The following is a 16,033-nucleotide window of genomic DNA, read 5'->3' on the forward strand; positions in this document are numbered from 1 at the left end:
CACAGAGGGGTGACTGGAGGACTCTTAGGGCAGGGTCTCGCTGAGACCCTGGGGGCTAGTGGAGGTGTTTTGATGAAATCTGAGGGTTCGCAGAGAGGATCCATATATGGCTTTGGTCCACTTTAGGGCTCGTGATCATCTCTAGAGCACATTGAGAAGGTGTCAGGGACCTGAGGTGCCGGGTTTTTAGGGACCCGGTGGTGCCAGGGGACCACACCCAAAGACCTCTGAGTTCTCCCTGTTCTGGACTTACAGAAACACAGAGTCTTCTAGTTGAAGTCAGAGATCGAGTTTTATTGGCTGCAACCAAGTAACATGTGTCCTAGAAGTACAACAGCACGGGCCGTAAGTTCTCAGGAGACTGTTCGTTTTTACAGAACCAGCCCTCTCCTTATATACATAAATAACAGCTGCAGGCAAGAATTCTTGAGTTTATGATATGGCTATACACATATTTCGACAATAATACAAAGAGCGAAGTCATGTTGGTCAGCACACATTTTAGATGTCCAGTTTGTGATGGATTACCCCGCCAGATCCAGAATTCCCATCAGATATCGATGAAACACCAATAAGGTCGAGCACCCTCCTATCATAAAACGGGTCATAAACAAGAATCATGGACAGGTGTATGTGTATGGAAAACAGGGTCTGTATGTAGTGAATGGTTTATGACATGTTGTGCCTTGATGATATCTTGCTCGGCCACTGGGCGAGGAGCTGCCCGAACAGGCTTGGCTGGAGGCAGTGGAGTCAGCTCGGCGAGGTCATGGGGAAGTCAGCTACGGTGGACGTGTCCTTTCAGATCAAACTCGGTCTTAATCAATTGACTATATGAGGGCAAGTCATAAGATGGATGCCGTTTACAAAATGGAGTCTGCGGGTTCGAGACGGAAACCATGATTTAAGGGTGTTAGCATCACTCAATCATGACGCAAATGAATAGGGATAATGTCCTAATCATTACCGGTTCGTAGATACCAAATTCGTCATGGTACGACGGTATTTTATAACACGAGTGTTGGACCTCGATATCTGTGGAACAGCAGGGTCCAAATTTACAGTACCACAGACCCTCCTTTTGCCCTCATATTAGGCAATAACTCATGCTAATCTGAGTCCAAATCTGTATTGATGAATTCATGGAGATGCTGCTGTAGCATCATTCTGTTGCTCAATTCGTCCCTTGATACAGGCTTCCTTACACATGAAGTGGCGCAGAGGCCACATATTGCAGGAGTGCACTGCACAAACAGGCAGAACATAAACAGAACGGCTAAGATCATCCCGATGAAGATCAGAGTTTTCCATCCCCAGGCAGAGATCAGTTCCCAGAACCACCCTAGCAGAGACCAATCCCCTTTTTCTATGTGAAGAGAATCAGAGATTTTGTGTAATTTGGAGATGGTACACTGTCGGAGCATTATCGGGGATGAAAATGCAGCAACTAGACTTGATCACTCTACATACACCACCACGGTCTGCAAGTATGACATCTAGGGCAACCCTGTTCTGAAGGGTCATAAGTCGATCCGACTGAAACTCAGCTGTCAAGTTGCTAAGGGCACCGGCCGTTTCAGTCACGGCGGACTCAACTATCCTCGTCAATTGTCGAATGTTCCTGCTGTTCACCATAGGCCCCCAAAATGGCAGAAAACCCTTTGCGAAGTCTCCAAACTCTTGACTCGCAGTATCTTGACTCACGACACCCCTAACTGTCCTTGTCCGATGGTAATCTGCCCCGGCCGTGTAGGTGGGTGGCAGCAGAAACAAGATAAAGCATGTGCCCGAGAAGTCAGAGGGCAACCATGTGTAGGCTTTGTCATGGCAGACGAAATAGGTGCCTTTAGCTGCCAAGAATGGAGGGGAAGTTCGGGAGGCAAACACATATGTTTCCGTGCATATGCTCTTCCCCAACTGTGCTTTGGGATCCCTGCCAATACCTTGCAGACATAAGTGACCTCGGTGGGGCACTATCCAGACTGGGGAGGATTTCTTTGATTCCTGGTTCTCACTTAGGGAAATCCCATACTTGGTGATGTTCCACCTACTGTATGGGGTAAACTCATCTTTGGGAGTTGCTCTAACCGTGTCAATATCTCTACTCATATTTCGGATTCCTGCCACTAGTGCCTTATTGTTTGAGTTCTCCCCTCGAACGTATGGTTCAAGGGAAAACAGGAACATGGTCTGGAAAGCCCACAGAGAACCGAAGTAACTAAATGGCAGGACAAAGTAAGGGATGCCCTTATCCGTAGTGTGTGGCATGAGTCCGCGTATCCAACAGTTCGTAGTGTTCATCACAGATTGGTGCTGGTGGAGGAGTTGGACAAATGAGTTGTTTACGAATTCTAGTCTTCTGGCATACTCGTGTTCAGGTAGAGGGTGGAAGGAGTGTGTGGGAACAGTAGGAGGAGGTGTGAGCTGTGTGTCGTGCATGAATGGAACTCGAAAAATGGACAGAGCATAGCCAGTTAAAAACATTATTATACTACACAACATTGAGATGCTTAACACTAGAGTTAGTCTTCTTGCCATTACAATACATATTTTCTTTTCAAAGGTCATGTGTCTAGCAGGTCTCTCTACCCCTGGAAACTCCATCCTCTGGTTGCTGCCCGCGGTGGGAGGTTGCTTCTGTGCGCTCTGTCCGGTCCGGGGTAATTCCCTCAGACTGACCAGAACCGTTGACCTAGGCGTCCCCGGCTGCACTCCTCAGACTTCAACCGCGGCCCTAGCAGCAGGGATGTATGTCGTTACAACGCATACTTTTACTCCGCATACCATTACAACGCGGTATTTACAACGCATACCGCTACAACGCATAGCGCTTTGGGGTGCTGGATAGTGGTAAGTATAATTTACTATTCTAACTCCAGTCCCCGTGGACCCTAGGGAAGGTGTTGGATAGTAAATTAAACTTACCTCTTATCCTAGAGCGCCCCCCAGCGCAATGCGTTGTAACGGTATGCGTTGTAATGCCTGCGTTGTAGTGGTAGTGCGGAGTAAAAAATGCGTTGTAACAGGTGCATACCAGCAGCAGAACCGATGGTGGTTCGAAAATCAAAAATGAGCTAGTTCCCTGGGCGAGAGAGCTGTGAAATCAAAAATAGTTCATGGGAAAAAGGGAAAGATCGCACTAGTTCGATTATGTCAGTTCCTTGGTCTTGACCTCAGATTATATCGTTCTTTTCCAGGCACGGTGTGATCTTTAAACAATGTTTCAGGTTCTGTAGTGTCCAACTGCATCGGCGGTGGCACATATCCTTGCAAAATACAATCGCTCTCTTTGTCGGTACCAGTTCCTTTTAGTCGTGCATCGCTGAAGGGGACAAAACGTGGTATAAACTCAGTCTCGGAGTCAGCGACTCCTTGCTGGACCCATCGGTCATATGGAAAGGGCAGCGGGACCCTCTTGCAATGGGCGCCGTGCACCCAGTGTTTCTTCCCGAGGACACGTACTGCAGAGCGGGTGGACAGTAAAACCTGGAAAGGTCCGGTCCAGCGAGGCTCCTCGTTCTTTGCTCGTCTGAAGTTCCGAATCAGGATCCAGGAGCCATGTTCGATAGCGTGGCCTGGATCATCAGACGCCGGTGGAGAGGAGCTGTGGACCTGTTGATGTAATGCATGCAGTTTAGTTGTCAGTTCGTGCAAATAGTCAAACAGTGCAGGATACTCTATTTCACTGAGCTTCCTGGGCCTCGGTACTCCCCATATATTTGCTGGGTGCCCGAACACGATCTTGTGTGGGCTAAGTCCTAATCTGGAATGGACAATCATCCTGGTAGACAGGAGTGCTAAAGGCAGGGCGTCTGGCCACTTGAGACCTGTGCTGGCTTGGATTTTGGCCAGTTTCAATTTTAACGTGCCATTATAGCACTCTACCAAACCTGCCGATTGGGGGTGATTTGCAGCATGGAACTTCTGGTGGATGCCTAGACACTCACACACTCTCTTCATTACTCGTCCCATGAATTCACTTCCATTATCACTCCAGACAATTCTAGGCATGCCAAATCTAGGGAAGAATTCCTTGACAAGGGCTTTGGCAGTTGACAATGCAGTGTTGTTCTTAAGGGGGTACGCTTCTACCCACCTGGAGAAGGCGCAAACGACAACAAGGACGTATTTCAGGTTATTGCACCTCTCCATGTGAATGAAGTCGAGTTGCAAGACCTCGAACGGATACGTTGAAGGTGCAAAATGACCAGCTGGGGTTGGGGTTCCTCTACCGGGATTGTGCTTCAAACACACCATACAATTTCTGACCAGATTCTCTGCACATTTTGGGATACCACTATTCTGCCATACTGGGCCAACAGCTTACATATTCCTTTCACACTGATGTGTGCCATTCCATGGGCCATCGTTACCACTGCGAGCACATATGCGTTAGGTAACAACCATCGCTGATGTTCTGACAGTTCGACCCAACAACCTTTCGCGTCTAATCTACCCTTGCTTTCTCTCCATTCATTCACCTCTGTCTCAGTAGCATCAGCTTGTATGGACTTCACGCATCACATCAGGGGTCCATCTAGCAGGACCTACAACATACATCCGACTCATTGTGTTCCTTGCAGTCTCTTTCGCGACCTCATCGGCAAATGCATTCCCTCGACCAACATCATCTCGGATCTTTCTATGCGCGCTGCACTTCACGATCGCAACCTGTAGGGGCAAGGTCAGTGACTCGAGAAGGTCGTGTACTAGCTGGCCGTGTTGAATTTTCGCACCATGTGACGTCAGGAACCCACGTTCACGCCATAATCTTCCAAAACTGTGGGCTATGCCAAAGGCGTACTGACTATCAGTGTACACGTTCACTCGTTTTCCTTTTGCCAACACACATGCTCTTGTGAGTGCGACTAACTCTGCTGCTTGTGCAGAATTCTGGGGGATGCGAGCTGTCTCTACAATCGTATGTAATGTCGTCACGGCATATGCTGCAGTCGTATCACCATTCGGCAACTTGAAACATGAACCATCAACCCATAAATTATCATTACATTCAGAGAGAGGAGTGTCCTGCAAGTCTACTCTCCCTTTTGTCTCTTCCTCTGTCCTAAAACAGCAATCATGTTTGTCGACCTCATCTGTCTTTGCTGGAATGGGTAATAACGTAGCAGGGTTGAGTGTAGCACACCTTTTTATGTGAATGTGACTTGCTAACAGGGTCAATTCATAGCTGGATAGTCGGGCACTAGTTAGATGTTGCGTTTTCGTCCTGTTTAGTAGGATATCCACTGCATGTGGGACCATAACGGTCAGAGTATTATTCATGACTAACCCAGCGGACTGTCGAATACAGACAGCCGCTGCGGCAGTGGCCCTCAAGCAACTTGGTAATGCCTTAGCTACAGGATCTAGAGTCGCGGAGAAATATGCACATGGGCGTTGTTTGTCCCCAAAGTGCTGCGTCAAGACTGATAATGCGCAACCTTCCTTCTCATGGACGTATAATGTAAACGGCTTGCTGTAGTCGGGGTTGCCCAACACAGGAGCCGAACATAATGCCTCACGCAACTCATGGAAACTCGCCTGACAATCTTCAGACCAAGGCAAAGGATTGGGTGTGTCTTTACGCATTAATGCCAGCAAGGGTTTGGCCAACAGTGAGAAGTTCGGTATCCATTGTCTACAGTACGATGTAATGCCCAAGAAGGCACGCACTTCTCTTTGTGTCCTTGGGACACTCAATTCTGCAATTGCCTGTATTCTTTCTGGGGTCAGTCTCCTTCCCTCCTTCGATAAGATGTGACCTAAGTAGGTTACTTCTTGTCGGCAAAATTGTAATTTGGAAAGCGAGACCTTGTGCTTCATGTCACATAAATGACGTAACAATGATAATGTAGCTCGTTTGCAAATCTCTTCAGTATCTGCAGCGATCAGTAAATCGTCTACATACTGAATCAGAGTCGCGCCACTAGGTAGAACAATCGTATCTAGTTGTGTTTTCAGAGCCTGACTGAATATTGATGGACTCTCGCAGTAGCCCTGAGGAGCGCGTTTAAAGCGGAAGCTTCGTCCTCCTAAATTGAAGCCAAAGATATCTCTGCTCTCCTCGGCAATCGGGATGCTGAAGAAAGCATTCTTCAGGTCAATCACTGAAAACCAATTGGCTGAGACTGGAACCATTGTCAATAAGGCAGTAATGTCGGGGACGACTGGAAACTGTGGTACAACGATCTTATTCACTTCCCTTAGATCGATCACAAATCGGTACACAGGGGGCTGTGAAGGATCGGTACGCTTTAAAACAGGCAAAACAGGACTGTTACAAATGTTGCCTGTAGTCTCTTCGATGACATCTTTCGCAATCAGATCGTAGACGATCGCTAACAAAGCCTTTTCACATTTGTTTGATATTCTATATTGGGGAATACGTGGCAACCTAACATTAGCTTTTAATGTTATGACATACGGTGCTATCTCCAAATGACCCACATCATTAGAACCATTCGCCCAAAGTACATCTGGAAGAGATGACAACTCAGTCGGAATTCTTTCTTTTGACAAATACATCGGGGAAATCGCTTTCTTACCAAGCGTAAGTTGTACTCCCGAAGGAGAACAGTACAAGGTCGCATATAATCTCTTCAGTAAATCCAAACCTAACAAATTTTCGCCACAACCTGTCGTAAGAATGAGGGGTGCTTCTAATTCGCATGGGCCAACAGAAAGGGGCATGGGACTGGAGATCGGGTTCCTGACAGGGGCGCCAGAAAAACCTACTGAAGCATTCATTTCGCCGGACAAAGGTGCGCCAGGAAGTTTTGAGTGCATAATAGAACTTTTTTGTAGCACCAGTATCCAGCAGAAATGGTTCCGACACTCCGGATGTAATCACCTCGACATAAGGTCCATTCTGATCTACTGGAACTGAAACAACTCCCTCTCTTTGTCCATGGCTGTCCTAACAATTATTACCCTCATTCTCGTTTTCTGCGTAATAGTCATCTGCATAGTACTGAGCTGACCTGGAAGACGCATTATTCTGTTGGTCAAAGCTATTTATAGAATTCTGAGGCGGAAAAGAAATGGTGTTCTGGGAGAAATTTCCACGGCCCCTACCTCTAGGAGCCTGTTGAACACCTCTACCTCTTGCGCCGGAAGCACCGCTTAAGCGTCGCGCAAGAGCTTGACAATTACTTTTGAAATGACCCTCTTCCTTGCAATATGCACATTGATTCGGGCCATACGGAGAACGCTGGTGGGAAAACTCGTTCCCTTGCGCAATTCTCGAATACTGCTGTGGTTGCTGATAATTGGGCTGACTAGTTTGTGATGGAGTTTGTGATGGATTACCCCGCCAGATCCAGAATTCCCATCAGATATCGATGAAACACCAATAAGGTCGAGCACCCTCCCATCATAAAACGGGTCATAAACAAGAATCATGGACAGGGGTATGTGTATGGAAAACAGGGTCTGTATGTAGTGAATGGTTTATGACATGTTGTGCCTTGATGATATCTTGCTCGGCCACTGGGCGAGGAGCTGCCCGAACAGGCTTGGCTGGAGGCAGTGGAGTCAGCTCGGCCAGGTCATGGGGAAGTCAGCTACGGTGGACGTGTCCTTTCAGATCAAACTCGGTCTTAATCAATTGACTATATGAGGGCAAGTCATAAGATGGATGCCGTTTACAAAATGGAGTCTGCGGGTTCGAGACGGAAACCATGATTTAAGGGTGTTAGCATCACTCAATCATGATGCAAATGCATAGGGATAATGTCCTAATCATTACCGGTTCGTAGATACCAAATTCGTCATGGTACGACGGTATTTTATAACACGAGTGTTGGACCTCGATATCTGTGGAACAGCAGGGTCCAAATTTACAGTATCACATACCCTGCTAGTTGGCAGAGTCAGGCTGAGTGTCTATAAGCACCAGTTGAAGGTCTGTGGGGCCAGGTGCAGCTTTCTAACGATCGATTGTTGGTACTTAGGACTGGCAGCAGATCTATGAGGTTACGCTGATGGTCTTTCAGAGCTGGGAGAGGTAACCTGAGCTAAGAGGCCCTGAAGCCAGCAGACAACCTGAAATGGAAAGCTGAGGGTCACCTACAGCATGCTGAGGGGCACTGGGTCCAGTCTGTTGTACTACCTGGGTCTAGATGCCATGCAGGGGCAATAGTGCCGGGAGATGAGTTTTTGGGTGGTTACAAAGGTCCCGGCAAAAGCTTCTGCCCCTCCCTCTCTCCAGCATACATTCTTTGGGCAGAAGTGCCTCAGTGAGACTGCACTGCTAATCTCTTTCTAGCACCAACCATCAGGGCAATAAGGGCACCCTAGCAGCCCCCCAGACACCCACAACCAGAGTACATAGTCATTTGAGGTTAGGAGGTCACCACAGTAGGCCCCGCGCGAGGCTGGGTGTTGGGCTACTCATGCTACCCGTGTTCTGTGTGCGAGGTATGTTTGTATTGATGGTTCTCATCGTGTGTGTCCAGGAAGACTGCACGGCTGCTACCTCTGCCGTGCCTTTTCTGTGTGTGATGGAACTTTTGCACTGATGCTCCATATGCTGTACCTCCTTTTTGTGGCTTGTACGGCTCCTTGCGCTTAAATACGAGAGTCAAACTTATAAAAGAGAAGCCAGGAGCACTATACACACGGGCTGTCCCGCACCAACTATGGACACCTTACTTCTTTAATGAACTTTTAGGATCATAGTCTCGTCTATCCCAACAAGCACCACAGACCATATCTTTTATAAGTTTGAGACTCTATTTGAGTGACAGTGTTTGAACTTGAGACATTATCAGGGCCGGACTGGCCATAGCGGGCACTGGGCGTTTCCCCAATAGGACGCTACGGTGGGGGCCAGTTTTTAGCCCAGGACCAGACTGGCCGTAGCGGGCACCGGGCGTTTCCCCGGTGGGCTGCTAGGGTGGGGGCCGATTTTGGGCCCGGGGGGCCGTTTTTGTTACATGGCCGTTTTTGCAGCATAGCTGCAAAATCGGCCCCTGTAACCAAAATCGGTGAAACCAGCCCTGGCAAACAGCTCAGCCGCTCCCAGGTGGGGTGGGGGGGGTGGGGGGGGGGGGGGGGGCGGCCGATCTCTTTGCCAGAGCTAGTTTTGGTTCCCAGTCCGGCCCTGTTTGAGCCCCTGGGGGCCGTTTTTGTTACCGGGGGTCGGCATTATCGTCCCCCTGTTACAAAATCGTCCAAAACCGTCCCTCGCAAACTGCTCAGCTGCAACCCCCCTCATCCCAGGGGGGCCAGCCGAGCAGTTTGCCTGGATCAGTTTCGGTTTTCAGTCCAGCCCTGGACATTATCCGCTGCACCCAGGATAATTCCCCAGTACATCAAGGGGATTTGAACCTGTCTTGAATTTAACAATCACAAATGAAACAGTTACAGTTCAAGCTTTGAGAAAGTCGTCTACACGACGAAACACGTGTCGGCTGTCTGCATCTGCGCTCCAACTACGTGTCAACTAATCAAGAACTAACTTAACTTTGTAATTACATTTGGACTATATTATTCTGTCCATCTTGTTTTCCTTGGTGTATTGTTGACATTAAAATTAAACTGACAACAGAGTAATTTTTAAATTACCTTGGTGCTGTGCTCTGAATTGTATTTTTGACTACTAAACATCTTGGGGCATATTATCAAGACCAGCGAAAAAATTATCTCCGCTTTAGCGGCAGGAAAGTGCCGCTAAGGTGGCGATAATGGGCATGAAAATATGCCCTTGTGAATTCCCATAGAAACCCAGGTTAACACCAGAACATGGGCTGCTATGGGAATTCACAAGGACATATTATCAAGCTCATTATCGCTGCTTTAGGGGCAATTTCCTGCCGCTAAAGCAGCGATAATTTTATCGCCGTTCTTGATAATATGCCCCCATGTTTGTCCGGCTGGCATTAATTTTGAGACACACGACTGAACCTCCAAGACCTATCAGCAACATTCGCCGATGAGGCATTTAGCGGGTTATGTGGAAACAAAGGATACAAAACATCACAATTGAAGGTCGCAACATTGCTATGTCTTAACATATTAATGTGGAGAGAAAAAAAAATAAGAATGTGACGCAATATGGTACTTTAGATATATCTTTTGTATCTGATTTATTTTCATATTTTCGTACACTATCAAGTACCTCTGGGGCCGCGAACTCTTGTTTAGTCCCCCGATGGCGCGGAGGCCTCAGGATTTCTCGAAATAACTGGGGGTGAAGTGAAACTGCGATATCTGTTCACCTTGGACTTTCAGCTGGATCTTCTTGCATTTCTTGCAAGTGCGTATAACAAGTTAAAAACAACAGGGCACGAGCGCCATCTTCAGGATTTGGAGAAAATCTGTCAGGTCCACCGTAATGTTCGAATGGTTTTTCATTCCAGGAGGTTTGGAGATTCAGTATTGCAGGCGAACAGACTATCATATGAGGGATACTAGAAATATGAACTTAATATACCTGGTAAGTTGGAGGCTTTTTTGTTGATTCCCGAAGTCTTACGCAGTGCTTTCACTGGGATAAAAAAAAAAGTGTTGGGTCTCTATAAAGGGAGTGGCAAAACCGGCGTATGAAGATAACTTTTATACCAGGTTTAACCTATGTAATTAAAGGTTTGACTGGAAGCATGTACACTAAAATCATGTTCGTCACACAATGGGTCATCTAACCGCGCCTCTCTCTGAGTTCTCAGTTTATGCATCGAGACATATAACACAACAACATAAACATTAACCGAAAACAAGCAAAACGTTTTGGCCTTGCCAGTGCTTTATTTTATTTTTTTGCAATGGAGTTACATGTTTTACAAGAACGATTTAGCTGTGAATAATAAAAAATTAAAAAATGTTTACTTTCTGAAAATATTAGACTGAATTAAGCATTGGTGAGGTCAGTGGAAGAGGTGGGGTCGGTGGGGTGTCTGGGGCATGCCTCTCCCCTTCCCACCACTTCCCTATAGAGCAGAGGTCTTCAAACTTTTGAAGGTTGAGCCCCCCAGCTGAATTTTTTTAAATGTCGGGCCCCCCCCACCACCTGACAGAAATTTCTGGAATCTGGTACACTACATAATCGACCGCCTCCCGCATATCTCGCGCCATATCTGGCAAATAATGTTCAAAACAATGAGTGTTTCCTCCTTCTCCATGAATTCCATCACTATCACTCACCAACAATGCACCTCATCTCGCTATAGCACCTTTTCCGTTCGTGTGGGGGAAGCTTGCACTGCTAACCAATGCTCCATGATGTACATATATTTGGGGAGAGCTTGTAATGTTCTCTGAGTGTGAAGGAAGCTTGACCTGCTGCAGTCTGTTTCATATCTGCGCTGCATGCATGAAGGATACTAGTACTGCTGTTGCCACACCCCTGGAATCCCAGCTCCGTTCATATGGGGGAAGCTTGCACTGCTGCCCCTATGTTCCATTATGTATATGTATTTGAGGAGAGTTTGTACTGTTCTCTGAGTGTGAAGGAAGTTTGTCCTGCCGCAGGTTGTATCATATCTGTGCTGCATGCAAGAGGAATAAATGTACTGTTGTCGCAACACTAAGGAATCCCTTCTCTGTTTATGTGGGGGAAGCTTGCATGCTGATGCATGTGATTTGCCTTTTCTCGGTTCGTGAGGCTACCGTGCACTGTTCCCTTTCTGTTCTTGTTCTGTACTTGTGAGCACGTTTACACTGCTCCTGTCCCTGTGTGTGAGGAAAGTCTGTCACAGTTTCCAGTATAAGGAAAGCAGTGCTGCTGTATCTGGTGTGGGTCTGTGCAGCAAGCTTCCACTGCTGGAGACTGTCACACCAGTGCACCGTGTGAATGAAGGACGCTTGTCCTGCTGCCAGAGGTGCCACTCATGATTCACATCTGTGTGTGAGCGGAGCCCGTGCCGTTGCTCCTTAGACTGAACTTGCTGGAACCACTAATGCATGCAATGGTTTGTGCAAAATCCACAGATTTAACTGAACACAAAATGTGGTTTAATTGCAGGTTTCCGTTGCTGAAGGCCCTTAAGCCTGCCATTTAACAGAGACACCCTTTTCCATGTGTTGAGTTGTGTTTGCGCCTCATCGAGTTTGCCTCCCGTGGGGCTCAGGCACCAGATGTGAGACGAAGGCAGGTGCAGTGTGAGTGCTTTCACTTTGGTATCTCCCCACTATCCCTTGAGAGGCCCCCTCGCCTCTCTCCTCTCTCCATACGTATAGATGCTGCTGTGAAATATACTCCTGTTGTTGAAATCCCGGCATAAAGTGTTAATCACAGCTCAGAATCACGACAGGGCCAACTTAGCCTATTATCCTTTTCAACAAAGGTAGCACTGTAGAACTTGAGATGTACACATCTGTAATTTAAGGTGCTTAGAAGGCTCAGTGCCGCAACAGCGTGCTGTACTTCTCTGGTCCATGCCTGCCTTGTGCAACAGTAATAGTGGAAACAGAGCAGTGGGGTTATTTGTGCGGTAACATGTGACGTGTATGTTACTGCCTGTACATATCTGACTCATTCAAATCCGGGTGAGAATCCGAGGTGCGGGTGTGTCATGTGGCTTGCGGGGAAGAATGCTAACCTATGTGTGCAGGCTTCCCTCTGACATGGAAAGTAATTCTGGGCCACGGATAGTGCAGTGTTCAGGGTGTACTGCGCATGCGCACTGTCCTGCCTGAGTGACTGATCCTGTTGGCATTACCCCCTTTTGTTTGCATGTTACTATTCTGCTCCTGTTACGTGGCAATGCATATCGACAGTTGTATTTCTTTGGTGTGTTTGCTCTTGTGTGCTATTTTATACGTCTAAGTGTCCAGGGTAGTAGTTTTCGCACTGTGTGTATCTCCTAGAGTTGGGAGCATAAGGTGGGCAGGGAGCTAAGAACTTCCAAGAATCCAGAGTTTCAGAGGGTGGCTGAGAGAAGGGTTTGCAGATGCCCAAGGCTTCGAGGGTTAAAGGGTGTCCTTTCATTGCTGAGGTTATGTGAAGGTTGAGCATGTCTGAGATATAAGTTTGCTGTGATTCGCGCTGTGTCGTTATCCATACATAGCATTTCAGCTGTAGGAATTAACCTGGTTTGCTCGGGTGAAATTGCAACAGCCCCTCCCCCCACCCCCACCCCCTGTGTGTCAGCCCGGGCTGAGACAGTTTCCCCGCACAGCTGCACCAGAGTACTTCACAGGTCTTTAAAAGACCTTTTACATGTTAATGAGGCTTTAATGGTTTTCACTCCTTCTTAGGGCCCCTGAAGCCCCACTCTGCCGTTTGCTTGAATAATCCCCAAAAAACCACCCCCCCTCCCGAAATTTGACTCTAGGTGCGCCTCAGCCTGCTGGTGAAGTAGAATTGCAAAGATGTGGGACAGTAGAGGACAAAGGTGAGATTTATGATTGGAGTGCGTGCCCCCCCTGAGACGGTGTCGCGCCCCCCCCCCCCCCGGGGGGCGCGTCCCACAAATTGAAGAACTCTGCTCTAGAGTCTCACTCTTGAACACTTACAGCCCTTTTCTGCTCACATCTTCCTGAAATCCTGTATATCTCAGGCATCGTCTTATTCCTCCTTATGCTTTACTACTGTCCATCGCTCTGCCCTTCTGAAGGCAGATCTTTGCGTCACTTCTGCCCATGCAAAGGTTTGTGGAGGGGAAACAACGGTGGTTGGGGCCGAACCTGCTCGCTCCGTGCTGCTGCCTTTAGCTCTTTTACTGACACATAAGGTCTGGCAACAGCTTCACTGCGAAGATAGACGTAAATAAGTGTTGCTGTTCGTCTTATTAGAGTGGGGGCTCCCTTTGAAAGGCGTTCATGACTTGAAGGAGTTGAGAAGAGATGTTTTCTTGTCCCAACTCTGTTTACTTTAACACTATAGCTGCTAAGGCAATTCCCCTCCTGTGCTGGGAATTGCCATTTTGCTGGTGTCATGACGAGCTCAGCTCGTCATGAGCATAGCTCCAGGCTACCTCATGACGAGCTGAGCTCGTCATGAGCATGGAAGGGGTTAAGAATAGCCGGCATGGGTGTGCTTTCCACAGAGGATCAGGTAAAAGCCCCTCCTTTATATTATCCCAACAATACTCTAGCAAACCTACACCCTAGTAGGTTTGCGGCACATGCCGGAGGGGTAGCCTGTCTAGTTAATGGGCCGGATACCATAACAACATTGTACATTTTCACCCACAAGTTTACTCTCAAGCATTGGAGCAGATTTCAATATTTTTAATTTGCAAATATTTCCTTGAGAACTCATAGAATCCTGTAAGAGTCACAGCATGGGCATGCAGCACAGTGTCTAACTTTACTTAGTGTCTACGTGTTTGCAAAAATCCCTTTACATGGGTGAAGTTGCGCCAGAGGGAAGAACTTTTTCCCCTCAGAGAAACCACTGTTTCTATGTCCCCTCAATTATGCAAGTATTCCCTTCTCATTCCCACCCTGGCAATGGATTTCCTCCTCTTGCTAGGAGGACCTTTCTGAATTTACACATGGCGAGAATGGATCATGGAGAAGTTTTTCAGTTTCGACAAAGTGCTGAGTTTGTGCATACAAACTGCCGAGTTTGTGGGTACAAACTGTGGAGTTTGTGGGTGTGAATAACAGCAGTGAATTTACACTCGAAATTTGATCCATTTGTAAATGGAATCTCAACTTACACTTGGAAATGACTTTATGTATTAAGCCCACTGTATTGCAATCAATCTAATAACGGCCATACTGCACTCATTCCCGGAACTGTACCATACCTGTGTACATGTATTAATACACACAGCCAACAGACATTGTTTTTGTGGTGGTTGTTGGCCGCAGTTTTATTACTCATGACATACGTCATATTTGGACAACTCCCCTGGATACCTTCTCAGGCCGGGGTCATAAATCATTATCAAACATTATCACAATTGGTTATCGCTCACTGTCATTTGGACATCATAAATTGTGGGTCATAAATCATCGGGTATCATAAATCATTCTGTCACAAATCGGTCATCATCTTGTTATCACAAATCATTCTGCATGGGCATCATAAATCATCAGCCATAAATCATCGGCTGACCATAAATCACTGGTTTGTCTTTTGCTCATTTGCATATCCTAGGGTCATAAATCACCCTGAGAGCTTGTAGATTGTTCTTGGTTGTTTTCCATGCCCCTTTGCATGTGGGGGGTAGCCTTTTCCCAGAGCCAGGCCCAACTCGCTACCTTGCTAGTCTCTCCTGCGCCCTGCCGTCTGGCTGGAGCTGGGCTGCGAGTGCCGTCTCCGTTTGCTACCCCAATTTTTCGTCAGGCATACTCACCCAGCCGTGAGGCATCCGAGAGTGAGTGACGCTCCTTCTACACACCGCCCTGTCAGTGTGTTTCCATAGCCAAACCAATAGACCTTTTGTTTCCACCCCTTTTGTTTGGATTTGCGCTCTTCTTTGCGGTCTCATCGCATGAGGGTAGCCTCTTCCTGGAGTTCGGCCTCAGCTCGCTACTGTGTTGGACTCTTTTGTGCCCTGCCATCCGGTGGGGGCTGGGCTGCAAGTGCCATCTCCATTTCCTACCCCTTCTTGTTAGACCGCTTCACACAGCCGTGAAGCATCCAAAAGTGAGTGGCCTTCCTTCTACACATTGCCCGGTGTGTCTCCATCGCCAATCGTTGCATCCTTAGTTCCTCGACCCTGTCAGCACTGCGACGCTGCTGTTGTAGGTGTGGGTGGGTGGGACTCAAAAATCGTTGGTGCCGCTCCCCCAGCTCCCTGATGCAAAAGGTGAGCTGCCCAGGGGGAGCGTTGCCTTATATCCCCCCTCCCTCCTTCCTTATTCCATTTGTTCTTGGGGAGGGGAGGGCCTCGGGCGCTTTTCGCCGAACGGCAATTCCTGGTGGCGCTAACCTGATTTGTTCCTTGTGGCTCAGGCGGCCATTAAGGTGCCGGCCCTTGAGGCCCCCTTTAGGGGTGGCCTCTTCTATAACGGCCACACTGCGCCCATTCCCGGAACTGTACCATACCTGTGTACATGTATTACTACACACAGCCAACAGACATTGTTTTTGTGGTGGTTGTTGGCCGCAGTTTTTTTACTCATGACATACATCATA

Source organism: Lissotriton vulgaris, chromosome 4_1 (assembly GCF_964263255.1).
Source record: "Lissotriton vulgaris chromosome 4_1, aLisVul1.2, whole genome shotgun sequence".
Lineage (NCBI taxonomy): Eukaryota > Metazoa > Chordata > Amphibia > Caudata > Salamandridae > Lissotriton > Lissotriton vulgaris.